The sequence below is a fragment of the Puntigrus tetrazona genome, chromosome 13 (assembly GCF_018831695.1).
Source record: "Puntigrus tetrazona isolate hp1 chromosome 13, ASM1883169v1, whole genome shotgun sequence".
Classification (NCBI taxonomy): domain Eukaryota; kingdom Metazoa; phylum Chordata; class Actinopteri; order Cypriniformes; family Cyprinidae; genus Puntigrus; species Puntigrus tetrazona.
This window is the reverse complement of record NC_056711.1, coordinates 11,004,698-11,023,223: the sequence shown is the minus strand read 5'-3', so window position 1 is coordinate 11,023,223 and position 18,526 is coordinate 11,004,698. Positions and strand designations below refer to the sequence as shown.

The 18,526-nt window shown below is 36.8% G+C and overlaps 1 long non-coding RNA gene across 1 annotated transcript; it reads right to left on the bottom strand.

The window, feature by feature from the left end:
• Nucleotides 1–1,167: 1,167 nt before the first annotated feature.
• Nucleotides 1,168–18,314, bottom strand: LOC122356274. Its single transcript, XR_006252302.1, has 3 exons — nucleotides 18,203–18,314; nucleotides 2,017–2,092; nucleotides 1,168–1,260 (listed from the first exon to the last, which is right to left on the bottom strand). It is a non-coding gene; the product is annotated as an uncharacterized LOC122356274 (long non-coding RNA).
• Between the last annotated feature and the right edge of the window lie 212 nt (nucleotides 18,315–18,526).

Here is an 18,526-nt window from a genome sequence, read left to right as displayed (position 1 = left end):
GAGGTGATGTGGTTCCTTGAGAATGCCGATCAGGTTCACGCTTGAGTTTATTATGAAAGATAGAAAGTTTTTAATATCTCACACATCGTGTCAGCTCTTCCAGTGTCATTCAACCTTTATTTTCTGTATTAGTTTCTAGAAGCTTTGAACCTAAGTGTCATGCATAAAGGACATGAAGGCAAATGTAATTTTGGAGGCAAATATAATGTCATTTTTATTTTGTGATGAACCAAAAAAAATGTATTTCCTATACATTAACCCATATTATCTATTTAATCGGCTATTAAATTTTAACTTTAAGCCTAATGTTTTTTTAAATTACAGATTTTATTTGGTTCAATTTAATCTATATTATATTATATTATGATTTTATATGATATTATATTATACATTTTACATAAATGTCATGAAGAAATTACTTCTTTTTCACTTGCAAAAGTCTAAATTCAACAAACAAATGTTATATGTAAACAGTTTGAGCTTGATATGATTTTTTTAAAGTCTCCTTTTCTCACCAAGGCTGTATTTATTTGATTTAATGAAACATTATTACAGTTTAAAATAACTATTTCCTATTTTTAAATGTAGTTTATGCCTGTAATGGCAAAGCAAAATTTTTACTTCAGTTTCAGTATCGTGTTATACTTCATAAATCATTCTAATGTGCTAACTAGATGTTCAAGAAACATTAATTATCATTATCAAAACGGCCCCGCACATTTTTCTGAAAACCAAGATTCTGTGATTAATAAATAAAAGTCTTTTTTAACATTACAAATGTATTTACTTTTACTTTTGATCAATTTAATGAGTCCTTGCTATATAAAAGTATTAATTTCCTTGTGTAGAAATCGAAAGCGTCCCCATGAGTCATAGGACATTCTATAAAAATGGTGATTAGAATACACAGTTGCTTAGCTGTTGACATATGTTTGCTGAGTGTGACCTTTGACCCTTGCGACAGTGAAACCAGGCCCCATTCAAGGCTAAATCTGTCCACATACAAGAATTGACACAGCAAGTATTTTACTGGGGAAAAAGATACCCTTACTTGGTAAATGAATGTCTAGAGCAATTAAAGATTCCAAATAATAATGGTGCACAGACGGAGGAAAGCAGGGCAGGTCATGGGTAGCACATGTATCACCTGAATTACAGCTGCTGAGGCCCATCAGAGCAGGCAAGGACGTCCTCAAGGCACAGGAAGAACGTTCTCCTCGGAGAAACACAGGGAGGTCCACACCGCTCAGATGCTGGAAGCTAGTATCAATATAAAGCAAAGTACATTCACCACTTTGATTTTAAAACAGGTTGAATAGACTGAGCACGCTGCTATGACATTTGGTTTCTAGATTGGTTTAGCTGAGTCTCTCTAGACACAGCCAGAGGCCCTAATGGTATGAAATGCTCCTGCCCTTTTGATAAATGTCAGCCGTTCTATCCACTTTTAAAGTGGTCTTCTGGAAGTGACCTGGTCTCCTAACAGATAATAATATCCATATTCACAGGCACGTTTAAGCTGCAGAAAGTTCAAAACTGGTGCAAGTGATTCTAAGAGTGATATATATGATATATGCGAGATATTGTTGTTCATTAACATTGTGATACTGTAACTTTTCACGAGAACACGAGTGTCATGGGGTTAAGCACCATTTTCATTTATTTATTTATTTCATTGTTTTAGTTTTATTTATTTTATTCTAATGACATTTAAAGATTTCTCTGCTATAATTTTCAGGTCCTGATTGTGCAATTACATTCAGCATAGCAAAAATATTGCAAAATATTCACCATATTCATATCGAACATGGTATTTTGGAATATTTATTATATGCAATAAAACACTTTCATAAAATTACATTTTTGCTGCTTTAGAAGATCTGAACCCAGTACACATGTGGTTTAGCTGTCTAATATACCCTATATATAATATATGCTACAACATTTTCTTTTGCATTCTTAATAAATTTCATTGTAGGACATTGTAGGAATAATTCACTCAAAAAGTTGACTTACCCTTAGGCCATCAAGGTGCAAATGAGTTATGTTGCATTGCATCACTTTCTGACCACTGGGTCCTCTGCAGTGAATGCTGATTTGAAAAAATAATAAATACAAATATCATAAGCGATCCACACAATTCCAGTCGATCTTTTTAAGCCAAAAGCTGTTTGTAATAAACAAATACATTATTACGATTTTTTTTATTATGGCTTCAAACCATTGGATGAACAATTTTTAAGCCACATGACATTTTATCACTAGAATTATTTTCTTGAACAAGACACATGTGGCAGGGTTCTTCAAATGGTGCTATTATTTCTCCTACATCTGGATATTTTGCTGCAATGTTTTGGAGCTGAATAGATGTACTCTTGTTCACAGATGTACTCTTTTTTAAACACAGTTTTACGGAAAGTTTTGAAAATATGGACATTGCCATATGGATACTTTGTATCAGCAAGAAAAAAGAACCGTGTTACCATATGGTAATTCTGTACCACAATGCAACTGCAGTAATTGCTTTTACTCATTGGAAGTTTTTCAAAATAGTGGAAGTGTTTACAATAATTGTATGTATGCACAGGAAGCACCATTTTTTGCAAGAAATGAGCTACATCTGACTAACAGTAAAGCTGAGCTTGGATTTTAGGACCAATATTGAAATATAAATAACTCACTCATGCTGATCTTGTAAGAACTCAGCGAAGAATTCTTTTTTTCCTAATGTGGTACAGAATTCACATTTCAGTTGTTTTCCTACAGTTACTACTTCGGTGGCAGCAAAACTATTTGGAAATGATATTGCTTAGAAATAATATTCTTTATTACAATTTTTAGATCGAATTATAGCAATCAGGGACATTCTTTTATCTTCTTACGTTTTGCGTTTTACTGTGATTTTTTCACTCCACAAAACAAACAAACCTTCATTACAAGATGAATCAGCTAGAATACCATTATTCTACTATATAAATGAAGTTTGTATAGTTCAAGTGTCCCACATTACACAGTATCCCAGATTACTGTATTTCACAATGCTTTCGGGTTTTTTTTTTTGGACTGTGATCATCAATCCCAGAAGTAATGTTAGCTAAAACATTGTGTTCTCAGCATCATGTCCAAAACAACTGCTTTTAGTGTGTCTCTGCGTCTGTAAGTAGATTAGCCAACCACGCTGATATTCTAAGAGTTATCAATCTACTTAGTGGTAATCAAATTCAGCAAGGACTTAAATTAGTCCTAAAGAGGGCAAACACACTTCTGTTTACATCTGCACTTCATCATTCGTAACTCCTTTATTTTGCATCCTGGAAAGAAAAGCAGACAGAGACTAATTTGCAGGCAGTCTTAACGGGACAGTGACGGATACGAAAGCTCTGTGGCTAAGGAACAAAGCCATGTTAGCACAGCAACCTCTTATACACAAACACGGCGAATCAATCAGGCCATTCCAATGGTGAGTTTTTCTTCTCCGAGTAAAGGAATATGTCTATGTTATATGCTAATACATCTGAGGGTGAGTGTATATATGTGTAAAGCTGAAGCTTTAAATCAGGTGTCTGTCTACGGCTCTTTCCTCTGTTTGCTGCTCGGAGGCAGAGGAGCCTGTGTTGGCACGTATTGAACGGTTTGATTCAGGCAGAGGTCTCCTGGGCCCCGGTCTGATCCATTACCCGCTCTTCTAGCGCACAGCAGAGGACAGGCGGTTCGGAGTGAACTGATGCCTCGTAACACGCTCCTGCCTGGTTTCCTTAACAACAAATCACCCTCAGGGCTCTGCGAGTCTTTCAGTTCCTTTACCATAACTTCAAGGATCTGAAACAGAGACGCAGGCTTTCAAGAGAAAGACTTACATTAGCGATATAGAACCACACGACCTATGTAGCACTTTCTCCTTATCTGATGTCTGTTTTATAATACAACAAAATACCCGACAAAGTATTTGAACACTTTCAGGTCGGCAGATGCTAGCAGAAGAACAAATGTAATCTTAAAATATGATCAAGTGAAAAGTGTTCCTTTTAACTTTAATAATATTTATTGAATTTTACATCAAATAAATGCAGCATTTGTGAGATTAAGAGAATCAAGAAACATTTGTGTAATTTATTAAGCATTCATTAAAAATAAACAAATGTATAAATTAACAAAAACCTAAATTACTAGATTACAAAAAAATATTGTCATATAAGCAATGGAACTCAGACGTATCTTTTTTAATTGGCCACAAAAATAGGCTTTGGACTTTTTTCCACAAAATAACACAATTATGTTGAAATATTAGACAACAGATTGTGAAATAATTTAAATGCACACAGTGAAACTTACTCTTTTATTCATGCTTTGCCAGGGGCCATGTAATACTGTTGTTTGGTATCATCCTCATTTATAAAAAAAAATACCTTGGCTCTGAATGACTGCGAGATTAGTTAGAAATAATGATCCCGCAACATGGTGTTTCTCTAAATTATGAACTACTGAGTCAAATTTGCATTAGCTGTCGCCTGCCATTGGTTTAAAGTATACGTGTATTATGGCTTTCAACATTAATGTTCAAACATGTTCAGAATACGCATAAGAAATTACTACTCGAATGGAAGTGGAACAAAAGGCATCATTAAAAAGAGCACATGGGTCTTCTAAGCATCCAAAAAGCTCACAGGGCGCCCTTCCCAGTACCCCACACACGTTTCCACAGCAACTGTGTGTCATGTGGCGGTATTAGAATGGAATGGAGTAGTCAGAACTCCTCCTTGCAGTCTGTTCAGGTTTGGAGGCCCTGAACAGCTCTAGGCCTGTGGGGAACTAGTGGGAAGAGATTCAAGGAGGGTCTTCACAGCTCAACCTGTTACATCACATATCTTTGGCAGGGTCTCAGGTGAACATCTGCTTTTACTAGTAAGCTCAGAACGGCTCTGGTTGTTACAGGACACACACGCTCAGTATCTCACACACTCACTTCTCTCCTTGGCAACGGGTTAATAATAATATTCCTGCCACATTTTTCACGTCTGTTTTCCATTACTGCACACTGATTGATGTCTGATCATAAATGAAGGTATTTCTCATGGTTTTATGTATGTTTTATTTCAAATTCTAGCTCGAGATCTCAATTTATCATGTCTACTCATCATCGGGCAGCCAATATGTTGAAGCAGACGGGAAGCAATATAAAATTCTTTCAGCATGATGTACAACCTGTAGAATTACAGTATGCTTTGTGCTTAAAAACTACAATTAACTAAAACAGATAGAATAGACATTACAGTATACGATCATTTACTCACCCTTATGTAATTTTTAAACCTGTACATATATGACTTTAAGATATTGAGAAAAGCGGTTCATCGGGGTCCAATTTGATTTGATCTGGACGTACCAGTTAAATTGATAAGAGCAAAGCTAAAGTTTTATATTAATCCACGTAGAAAATGAAATGAAAAGTCAAATTAGTACCTGTTTTATAGAACTAAAGCCCACTTAGAATTACCTACTCGTGTATAATAAAAATTCGATATCAAAAGGGTTTTCAAAAGGCAAATTTTCCTACAAATAGGTGTCATAAATGATTTTTATAGAACGCTACCCAGAAAATATCCCTTTATCTGACAGACATCAGTGAATTAGGTGTCCTGAAATATCTTAAAATAAAAAACTGCAAAAATAAATGTGACAGGCTGTGGTCAGATTCTTTGTTTAGCCAAATCAGAAGACTTTGATGTGCTTTCTACCCATCAATCATTTTGGACGCTCTCCAGGTAGAGCAGGAAAATTATAGTCGAAATGAATCAAAGTTAGTGCAATATTTAGCTTCATAAGCATCTATCTATCTACAAATCAGCCTATTACATTTCGACCTATTATACATTACTAATTTAAAATAATTCCAATTAGGTAATATTGCATATTACCATAATAAAACTAAATATTACAACTTTAAATTATATATTCAAAATATAGATGATGCTTGCTGAACATTTTAATTCTTATCCAAATGGCTGTCAACTGGAAGGATGATTATTGTTGGCAGATGGTGTAGTTAAAACATCTGCCAGCAGGGGCTAATGAGGTCATGCTAACCAGGATATCTATAAATTCTAGCGGTGCCATTGGATAATTAGTGTTGTCATGATTTCATTTTTTTCTGGTTCACCTCACTTATAGCACCTTTAATAATAAACACTGCTTCTACAATTCTACTTCTCGGTCAATAAAAAGTCAATAAAGCCTGGACCCTGCAATCGCAGTAAACACTTTCTTCAGCATAGAAGCCCTTCCTTGAAAGTAGCCTGTGGTTCCATTACAGAGACACACAGGAAATCATGATATTGAAGCAGCAGGGAAAAACACGGCATTTCTGCCTCTGCAGTCCTGATGGCTATGAAGTCTGTGCCAGTGTGAGCCTGAGGGCTCATGATGCAGGACTTTTTAAATTAAGACTTTCTCGCTCTCTCTCTTTCATAACACAAATTAGACCTAAGTCAGCTTGTTTTTGCTGACTGATACAGCCATAGTCGGGGTCCTGAGGAGCTGTAAGTGCACTTTTCACTGGCGGAGATAAGAAACCGGGGGATTTTGAGCAGCGGTGCTGCGGATCTCCATCAGGGTGTAGCTGTTCTGCTTATATCGAATTATATTCTACGCCCAAGTTATGATTGTGAAAGAGGAAAAAGCTGTTTTAGGGAACATCTGGATTAGGTAACCACGATGATCAACAGCATATGCGTGCACGGTGTGCTGAAAGAAATACATCAGCCTTATATGAAATCGAATCTCTTTGTCGTTGCTCTAAGTACACAATCACAGAATAACTGCTAAAGATACATTTACTACAAAAGGTACATCATCACACCAATAAATCTGACAGGATAATAAGAAACAAAAAGAGAAAAAAAGCGAGAAAAATGTGCCATGCGGTTTCATGGATACAGTGCTAACGGATTTAACCTTTCCACACTTTTCCCGAAAACGGCTCAGTGTGTGATTTTCGTGCTTTCAGACACTTTCACACCCTTAAAACTGCTGTAATCCATCAGGCGATAGGTTTCCATTTTTACCTGCCGCTGATAAAGAGAAGCAGAAGTATCACAGGGTGTGTAACTGCTTCAATCTATGGGGCCAACGGGTGTGAATGCAAATGGCCCCTGTGTAGTCCCAGTCCGGTGATCAATCCTGGCAGGTAGAGCTCCAACAGGAGCCTAATGTATTCAAACTAATTAAAACGCGCCAGCGGGAAACTCCAGAACCCTGCTATTAAAACAGATACTTTTAAATGCAGCGCAATTAAATTTCCCATTGGCACACATGGCCCCGAGACCATCTGCACCGGTACTGAAGCAAGAGTCGTTTCAGATCGAGCTTTTCCCGAAAACAGTCGCATCGGCCGTCGCGAGGGACCGGCAAGCTCCGCTCTAATTATTTCATGACTCTTTGCCTCTGTTTAAAAAATAGTCTGCGTGAGTTTTCTTGATTGCGCTGTCGAGCTCTGGATATCGTTAATCTAATAAGGTAATGCACAGAATACTAGCGAATGTCGTGCTTCTTTTGAACCTCTCAGAGTTATTCGCCGTGTCAAATGTTAGCATTTTTGAACACAAGGGGATAAAAAGAAAACTGACTAATTCCTGCTTCTGTTTTGCCCGGTTTTGTTTTGCTGGTGATCCAAATGAAGGCACTGTAAGCCATGCTGCAAAAAGGAGATAAGAATGGCTTGAAGCTTATGACAGCACTCTGATCAACACTACAATGCACTCCTCTAATTCAGACCCAACTGCAAACACATTTGCACTCAAAGGCAAAACCCACATGCATTCAGATAGTGTGCGACTTCTTTGAAGTCACTGACATGAACACAGAGCTGCATCCCTGGTGTACATTGTATTGATGGGGCAGTACATCTCAAGGAATGGTCTATTCCTCAATGGTGGCAAAACAATCATACTGAGGTAATACATGTAATAACTCTTAGAGGGAATAAAAATGATCATCTTGGTTGTTTTACAGCAAAATACCTGGGGAAGGTATCCTAATACATAATACATGCGCAAAATGATTCACATTTGACTAATGGTGTCGTTACACAGAGCTGTTTAATGCTGCTCACAGGTGGCATAAATGCATTTACACAGCAATTACAATTGTATACTTTGGGCTGAGATGGGTCAAAGCATGCATAATTCAGTCTGGCTGTATTACAGCTGTGTAAAGATGCCTTAAAGGGATAGACGACTTAAGGGTGAGCAAATAATTACTGAATATTTTATTTATAGGTAAACTATCCCTTTAAGATGATTGTGATTCAGATTTAACCATTAGCCTTTAGTCACTATCATATTGACTAAGCAATCAGATCAAGACAAAACAAGTGTAAAATAAAGCTGATAAAAAACTAAAATACCATTTTATTATGAAATGTATAGTTCTGGTTGTCTGTGCTGATTGCTCATATAGTCATGTCTGATGTCATGATTTGTGAATGAATCATTCTGTAGAGTCTGTTGTTGAATCAGAGAGATCAAGTTCTTAATTCTATGATCCAGTTGCAGTGGTTAACAGTCCAGTGGAAAGGAATATATCACTGAGCAACAATGTAAATTTTGCTCCATTTCTCCCAAAGAAGAGATACAGAGCAATGTGTCATATATACTACTATTTTTTATGGTGATTCTGTATCCGCTTTTGAACAATTCATTCACCATAGAGATTTATTTTGGAATAGGTGATTAAGTGGTGATTACATTAGTGCTGTCAGACTGATTAATCGCATCTAAAATAAAAGTTTGTGTTTACATAATTTATGTGTTTATATTTACATATAACTATATACATTTGTTTATATACATATAACTACACATATATGGTATATACATGTACACAGGCGCACACATATGTTTGTATATATATATATATATATATATATATATATATATATATATATATAAAATGTGTGTGTGTGTGTGTGTAACATAATTAATATATACTACATATATACATATATTTAATATAAATATACACAGTGCATATACATTCTGTATATTATGTAAACAAACTTGAATCATGTTTAAATCGATTTGACAGCACTAATATGTGACCGTGTACCACAAACCAGTGTTAAGTAGCACAGGTATATTTGCAGTAATAGTCAAATATATATTGTACGGGTCAAAATTATACATTTTTGTTTCATAATTAGGATATTTAATAAAGATCATGTTCCATTAAGATATTTTTAAAATGTCCCACCCATTTCCCCCTAACTTTTTTTTATTAGTTGTAATATGCATCAATGAGGACATTTGGACAACTTTAAAGGCAATTTTCTCAATATTTAGATATTATACACCCTCTGACTCCAGATTTTCAAATAGTTGTATCTCAGCCAAATATTGTCCTATCCTGGCCATTCAGCATTCAGATGGTGTATAAATCTCTCTTTCTCTCTCTCTCTCCATATATATACAGTGGTGTGAAAAAGTGTTGGCCCCCTCCCAAATTTGTATTTTTTTTGCATGTATAAATATTCTGGTCAGGACTTTTTTTTTTAGGCCACTCCAAAGTCTTCATTTTGTTATGACTTGAGGTATGTTTTGCAGCTTTGTTCTGCTGCAGAACCCAAGTTTGCTTCAGCTTGAGGTCATAAACAGATGTCCGAACCTTGTCCTTCACGAGTAGACAGCAGAATTCATGGTTACATTTATCACAGAAATTCTTCCAGGTCCTCAAGCAGCAAAACAGCCCCAATCACACTACCACCACCACATTTTAATGCTGGTATAATGTTCTTTTTCTGAAATGCTGTGTTACTTTTATGCCAGATGTAATGGAATACACACCTTACAAAAAGTTGCACTTTTGCCTCATCAGCCCACAGAGTCTTGGGGATCATTAAGATGTTTTCTAGCAAAACTGAGATGAGCCTTTATGTTCTTTTTGCCCAGCAGCAGTTTTCATCTTGGAACTCAGGCCATTTTTGACCAGGCTCTTTCTTATGGTGAAGTCATGAACTCTGACCTTAACTGAGGCAAGTGAGTTCTGCGGTTGTTTGGATGTTGTTGTGGGGTGTTTTGTGACCACTGCGCTCTTGGGGTAATTTCGGTTTGACCGGCCACTCCCGGAAAGGGTCACCACTGTTCCATGTTTTCGCCATTTGTGGATAATGGCTCTCACTGTGGTTCGCTGGAGTCCCAAAGCTTTAGAAATAGCTTTATAAACTTTTCCAGACTGACAGATCTCAATTACTTTCTTTCTCATTTGTCCCTGAATTTCTTTGGATCTCAACACAATGTGTAGCTTTTGAGGATCTCACAAACACTTTTTCACAAAAGACCATGTTGAATTTTGTTTTCCCTTCATAATAAAAGCTGAATGTTGTGTTTACTTGTGTTATCTTTGATATGTAAATTAGTTTGATGATCTGAAACATTAAACTGTGACAAACATGCAAAAAAAAAAAAAAAAAAAAAAAATCAGAAAGGGGGCCAACACTTTTCCACACCACTCTATTTTGAAATTATTTACATGTTTTTGCATTTATATATTCATTTTCTTTCATATATATAGAGATTTTATCTAAACATATTTAATATACACATATTAAGATATTTTTCCTAAATACAGTATATACACACGTATGTGTTTGTACTTAATACATAATAAAGACAGTACACAGCACAAACACATATATTATGCAAACAAAAACTTTTATTATGTATCCGATTAATCGTTTGGCAGCACTAATAAATGAATTAACTTGATTTTGTACTTTCTCTGTAAATTCCTCTGTAAATGACCGATGTAAATAACCCACTGTAAATTCATCAATCATCAATTCAAAATGAATGCAAATGAATGATGATTCATAATTAGAAGGTGCTAGATATTCAATCCTGATGTTTTATCACAGAAGACTCTGATAGCAGAGTCTTGTCCTGCTGTTTATGCCGTGCAGTTGCCCAGCAGTGGTCTCACAACAGATCGCTTCTGACCCGTGAGCCCCTGCCAGCCGATTTACATAAATCACACTCCAGATCTGACCGTTACTAGGCAGCGCAGGCAAACAGAGACTCATCCCGAAATGGAAATCAGGCCACCAACCCGGAGAGCATCATACATGCTACTGTGACAAATGTGGCAAGGAGTGAGTTTAACTACTTCCTGCCCGCCCTCGTCCAGGTTAATCCTCACCACAACGACAACTGCAAATCGATATTTCACATACTTTAGAATTAAAATAAAGCACCGGCCTCACTAGAAAAGTTTGCATTTAATCATCGCATCCTTGGCACATCCATTAAAATAAAGTGATTTTAGTGTAGCTTGAAGCGGAGTACCGGATGTATCAAATGAACTCGCCGCCACATTACCATACGTACTTATGATGAAGAGCCTAAATAGAGACGTGCTGTGACATAATAATCCTTTAAGCGAGAGAATGTTAATCGGGGAAGCAGCGATGTTGATATAAAAGCTCTGAACTGTGGCTGAAAGGTACAGCTGAGAATCTCAATATACTCAGTCTCTTCAGTGTTGTGACCCAGGGAAGCGGAGGTCATATTATTCCTCAGCTTCTTTAATTGCTATTTTAAGGATATCTCACTCCTACACCAGCCTTTCTGTCAGAGGCTTTGAAGTGGAACATTGCAATTACACAGAAGAAGATTTTACCCGGCTAATAGTGATCGGATGTGTTTTCTTGCTACCTGCACTTTACAGCTCTACGGTGACTAAAGGGTGGAATGCTCTTGTTTACAGTCCTGCGGGACAAATATAGAAGATTGACAGGAGAGAAAACGCAGAGGCATCGAAAACTGCCCATTTTAGCCATTTATTCTTAAAGGGAACTGATGGATTAATAGCACCGAAGAGAAAAGACGTGATTTATTCAACAAGCCACACACAAATACAGCTTTTTCACATAATGTAATTTGCTCTGCGAGTTAACGTCTATTTAATCAGATTCCCATTGTTAGCTAAGAAAACGAGTCGCATTCAGACTATACTGTACATTTTGTACTCTTGGCTGATTAAGATACACTGTACAGCTCACTAGTGGCCAGTCGCCCCTGAAGACGCATTAAGCGATGACAGCTTTTCAGTAATATGCAATTTCCAAAGATGTCAAACATCACAAAAACCATCAGCCATCTAAATGCCCTTGAAAACCAAACTCTTACAGATAAAGGTCTTTTATCAGCATTGATGGCATTGAAGGTTCCATAAAGAATCTTTCACATCCATGAAAACTTCCCATTGCACAAAAGGTTCTTTAAAGCGGAAAAACGTTCTTTAGATAATTCAAATATTCTTCACGCTAAGAATTTTATATATCTAATTGTTTTTGGAACCTGCGTTTTTTAAGAGTGTATCAAAATAATGCAGTTTCCTGCTTTTCAGAATGCTTTTGAGTGTGTTTGTATTGTCGTCTTTAGTTTTATTCTGCTAAATCACAGGCTGAAATGAACCAGGTACGGACTGACATAATAGTCACCGATGAACTTGGACTGACATTGTGGCGTGTGTGACTCTGTGTGTAAGATGTGTATAAGGTCTGTTAGTTGTTGATCACACAGGAAAGCCACATGCACACACCCCTGGCACTGTGCCCCACACTGACACCACATCTGTTTACATACCTCCACCTCGTTCTACCACTTACATAACAAAAAAAAAAAAGAAAGAATCACTAAGCCATTATTTAGGATTAGTGGTTTTGTACTGAACTGCTATTGTATTGATTTCTGAGATGCATTATTCACAAGTCAATGCAGGAGAAATAATGCAGTTTTTTTAATAACGTAAAAAATCAAATAAAATTTAATGAAATTAAATATAGTAAAATAAAATAAGATTAAATTTGATCAAATAAAATACAATAAAAATGTAACTCACTTAAAACTAAAATAGCATTGGTCTTTATTTATTCATTTATTTTTGGTTCTAATTAGGATTTTTAGTTCTCTGACTAAAATAAATGCATAAGTATTTCATCATACCACGCAATGTTATGCAACAATTTTAAACCATTTAGCTGCTGTCTAACAACATCATGGTCCAAAAATACATGTATTCTGTTTTAGGCTCTCATGCATAAGTTTCCTGGAGAAGAAAAAAAAAAACATGGAAACTGTGACAATATTAGAAACAATTTCCTCAGGCTGTTCTAAAACGCTTGAGCACTGATAGCATGCAGTTTCGTCCCTGGCATGGTTTAATGGTTTATTCAATCTCGGTGCTAGATCTTTCATCTCGCCAATTCCTGCAACACTTTTCATTCCACGTCTTACTTACACATTTGTTTGATGAAATAATTCAGATAGCAAAAGATTACAGTGGTCCAGTTGGTCCGGCGCAGTTTTGCATGCTTAAACGAAAACGCTTATTATTTTAGCGCGTTTATTCGGTCAAAACAAATGTTATCAATTGTATGCAGCACAACAAATAGGAAAGCAATTTGACGCAGGATACTTTGAACCGCCACGGCCCTCAGGGAACAGTAATGTGGAGGGAGAAAAGGACAGCCCCAGTTAATTCTGGGAGATTTCACAGTCAGCAGCCTCTATGCTTTCTGCTGCCTGCGAGGCCACACTGCTCTGATAAATATGTCATTTCCTGGCTGATAGGGCCACAGATGGAATAAGGTTTGTATTGGGAACACATGCGCTGCATTTTGTCACCCACTGCACTAGCTGATAGAGGAGACCCCGGGGGAAGCAACCTGCCAATTCATTTTCTCTCTGCAGATTTTTCATCTCAAAGAGGACGGGTATTTTCTCTGGAAAGACAGGGCAATATAGCTTAAAATGAAAAGGCTTTTAATAACTTCTTCCTGTGGAATGTATGAATCGCCGTATCAGCATAAAGGCAGTTCAATCACCCCTGTGTAGACAACAAGAGAGACTATCACCAATACTGAGTGGAACACATGCTATTTTTGCACGCTTTAATCCACGACAGACGCGTATCTTACAAAAGCAAGGCTCCTCGAGAAAATATAATGTCACAACGGAGACATTTCATCAGTCCGTTCCCGTCGCTCCGTGTTTGTTTTACGCTGGAGGCTGTCTAGAAACAGCACAGCTTTGGTCTGCCGGTCTGACACAGCGTGGCATTGTGTGAACTTCTGCTGTGAGTCTCTGTGTGGCGAAGAAACAACGAGGGCTGTTAGGAAACCGAATGGGAGCTGTCCGCTCCTCTGTCACATGTACTCGCCTTCGCAGGCCCACTCATGGGTGAGACAGGGGTAAAAGAGCCCACTTGCAGCTGTGCAAAAAGGCCAGAGGGAGGTTAAGCACAGCTGTCTGGGTGACATGGCGTGATGGGAATATGCGGTATAGTGGAGGGACCCGGGCTGAAGAAGCTCCCTGGAAGTGTTATCTTTAAGATTTGCTGAAACAAAATCTCCAGACGCCGTTAAACCTAAAGACCGAGCCGTAACCTGGAGAGGTCGCGGCAAAGTAGAGCCAAGAGACATAAAAATTAAGGAAGCTCCAAAGAACTGCATTAAAATTAAATAATTGTAAAAATAAACATACATGAAAAATATACAAATAAATCATTTAAATGTCTGGACAAAATGAAATAATAAGAAGAGTTGAGAGTTGTAATATTTGTAAATAAATAAGAACAAATATAATCAATTAGTTGTATAAAATAATATAGCATATCTAGTTAAAAAATGTCAATGAAAAATATTTAGGATAAATCATAAATAAAATCTAATTAAATGAAATCAAATGAAATCAATTAAATCAAATATAACATTGTTTGTATAAAATATCTGGTAAAAAAAAAAAGCTTAATGTCAGCAGTGAAATAATTCTATATGAATAAAATAAAATAAAATAAAATAAAATAAAATAAAATAAAATAAAATAAAAATAAAAATAAAATATCCAGGCAGCTCAAGAGAACTAAACCAAAAAAAATAAATACTGAAATTTTTTTTTGTTTTTTTGCAAGATATAAATGATCTACCAAAACTGTGCCTCTTAAGCAAATAAATCAAGTTTTAAGGTTGTTTAGATATTTAAACGTCAAAATAAAAAGACAATTATTAACAATGCTTTTTAAAGAAATAACCTTTTCACATTCTAATTGTTTCATTATAGCAGATTTGTCAAAGCAAGACATTTTCATCAAATACTGATTTTAAGAAGTCTATTTATTATTACTGTTTTGGCTTTAGCTATAAATAACTTGTCATCCAAAATATCTGAACCAGTTTTAGATCTACCAGTGCTCAACGTGCTAATTGTTTGTTTCCTCTCTTTCTTCACCAGCCACCAACAGATCAGCTGCAAAAAAGCACTACAAAAGCCTGCATTTATTACACACACGCGTTCCTCTGCCTGTCCATCTCAGGCTCCCCCCGCTCCCCCACCCCCTCTTCCTATCTGCCTGTGCAGAGCATCTGCCGCCCAGAGAAGAGGGGGAACATGGGAGCACATTAGTCACCAGATGTCACCTTTTGCTGCCAGCCCTATCGAACAGGCAAGCAGACAATGCAGCATGCATAGTGAACATCTGACTGGGGCCCTCTTCAGCAAGACAGAGCTCACTGACTCGGAATGACAGCTCTGACTGAACGGCCCCGGCCCCATTCTATGTCAGGAGTGACACCTACAGTTCTCTCTGGATATCCACGCTGACTGTCACACCGCTGCCGTGATAATACCGCTAATTGCTGAACATTGTCTTTTTGGTTGATCTGATTCTTGCAAAAGCTTAAGATTTGTATTTTTTTTCCAACTCTAATATTTTTTTTTTTACAGAAGAATCTCATGCAGGATGAACAGGCTCTCCACAGGGACTCCGAGCGTCAGTTGTTGTGCCTGAAATAGTAATGCCTGCAGGCACTAAATCATGCATACATTTCAGATCCATTAAGAATGTACAAGGTGCACTTTTGTCACAACTCAGGTCTGTTGTACTTCTGTTGGAACTCAGACAAGTGGAATTTTCTTATTAGATTTTTTGTGTTCCAATTAAGTATTTTACACTGGCCGATTAAAGGGGCAGCTTTCGTAACATTAACAGTTCTTGTATCATTTACAACTCTTATTATAAAAGAGATTTATTATACTTGAGATTTACTATGTTCACAATTAATCTCATCCAAAATAAACACACATATATATTTTGAAAATACTTGTATTTACATGTGTATGTTTGTATTTATATATGTTATATTATAAATATATTTAATAAAAAAAGTAAGCATTGCAACACCTGTGGATGAAAGCACGGAGATATTATTAAAGACAGCATTTTCGGTGAATAGTAACCGAACTGAGTGTGACCAGGATATTCCTCAAAAATTCACCTGTAACTTTCCTTACAGGAGATAGAAAGTCAATATGGGTTTGGAACGTGATGATTCATTTCTGGGGGTACTATACTTATGAACGCGGGTCCAAAATGAGAGAATAAACCAGAGAATAATCTGGTGTTTTGCTTCCTGCGAGGCCTCTAGACTCACATCGTGAAAACGCCACACTCCTCTGATGCTTCTGAAGAAACAAGAGTGACCTGTGCGGTTGCCAGCTCATAAATCATAACCTCATAAATGTTGAATATTGCCGTGCGTATGGCAGAGAGTTATGAGACCGGGGTCTCCAGTTCAAATCCCCAAAGCGTTTCATCCACAGCTCTGTCCGCAGCTGATGCTCCAGTCCCAGTCTGGGCGGACGGTGTTCACAGACGCTGTCAAATCCAAGTGCAGGTAAATACGGCCGGCGATGTATTTTAACATTTTGCCATGAATAATTGAATGGTAAGTAAGTAGTCAGGAGTTTGACCTCCCATCTATCTATCTCCACATCGCATGCATATTTAATCAGTGCTTTTCACCATTTCATTCATTTATAACTGCGCTCTGATGCGAACCTCACTGTGGCACGGTGCACGTTACAGATTTCCACTTATTCCGGATTAATCTTGTTACAAACACGCTTCACGAGTGGAAATTAGAGTGCACATTATTTGATTTAGACAAAGCTTTTAATTCCTTGCTTTGATTCATAAATGATGATTTCCTATTAACGAATGAAGCACGGCTGTATTAAACGCAAGAGTAGTGTGAAATAGCTTGTGCTGTTCTGTGGTCAGTCGCTCCAGCGGAAAAGGAACCGTAAGGTCAATGGCTATTGATTTGCTTCCCCCACCCAGCTTGTAAACTGCAGCTGTGTCTGCTAAACAGCATCACTGGACTTTAATGCTCAACTATAGTAGCATCACTCTGTTGTGATGACAATCACCAAACACACACGAGAGGCTGGGGCTAGTTGCTACAAGGATTCAATTACATAAATGTATGGTTTTTTTTAAATGGCAGTTATTTTGTATGTTGGGTTTAAATTACAATAATTACAGTAAATCCTTTACAGTAAAATTTGATTGATTGATAATACAGTAAAAATACAGTAATACCGTAAAATGATATTACAAAATAATTGTTTTGTGTTTAATATATATAATTGTGTTCAAAATATTTGTGAAAGCCATGATATTTTTTTAGGATTCTTTGATTAACAGAAAGTTCAAAACAACAGCATTTAATTCTAATATATAAATAATTATATATTAGATAAATAAATAATATAAATTGTAACATTATAAATGTCTTTCCTGTCGCTTTTGAATTTGAACTCAATTTAATGCATGCTTGCATTAATGCTACATTTTTGAACAGTTAAATTGGAGGTCTAGATGTGACAACGTGTATACCTCTATCCTAAGAAATGTGTGAAGTTTTACAACTAACCCCAGTCTGTCCAATAATACGAGACAACGGAATCGCTTCCAGTGTGCATAATGAGATTCCTTTGCTTAATTTTACATTCATGGACAAACTGAATCTAACTACTCAACACAATCCTCTGCAACATAATAACATGACGAGAAAAAAAACAGCAATAAGATGAAAGATATTATTTTCCATATACATCCTCTAATCCAGCAGATGTGAGGTTTTCCAGCACTAAAATCTGAATCTAGAATCTGCCTCTCCTCTTGGCAATCGATAGTAAAATTCCTCATTCTGTGCTCGGGTAAGTAAATGGAATTGAAAGTGGGGCAGAGGGTATTAATGCAGAGGGAGGAATATCCATTTTATCACGTCCTCCCTGCAGGCCCTGTTGATAAAAATGACAGCGGGAGCGCATTACTAATTCCACCACTGTCACAGCCCATAGTCACTTACCTTGCAAATGAAGTGCAGTAATGACACCTGCCTGACGGTCAGAACACAGCTATCCTCTCAGTGATACAGCCTAATGCTGAAATGGATCCTGGAAAGGCATGGGCCTAGACCTGCAATGACATCCATGTACAGTAACACATCAGTACCATTGGCAGGGGTCTTTTATGTACATTCATATAACATACGTAAACAAAACTACCAACCCTATAGTCTTGTAAATGCATATTTATGCTCAACAAATATGAAAACAGTTGTTGCTTGTGCTTCTGAATTGGTTCAAATTACACAGATGCATCTTTTTGTAACCTCGTAATGGGAGTCATA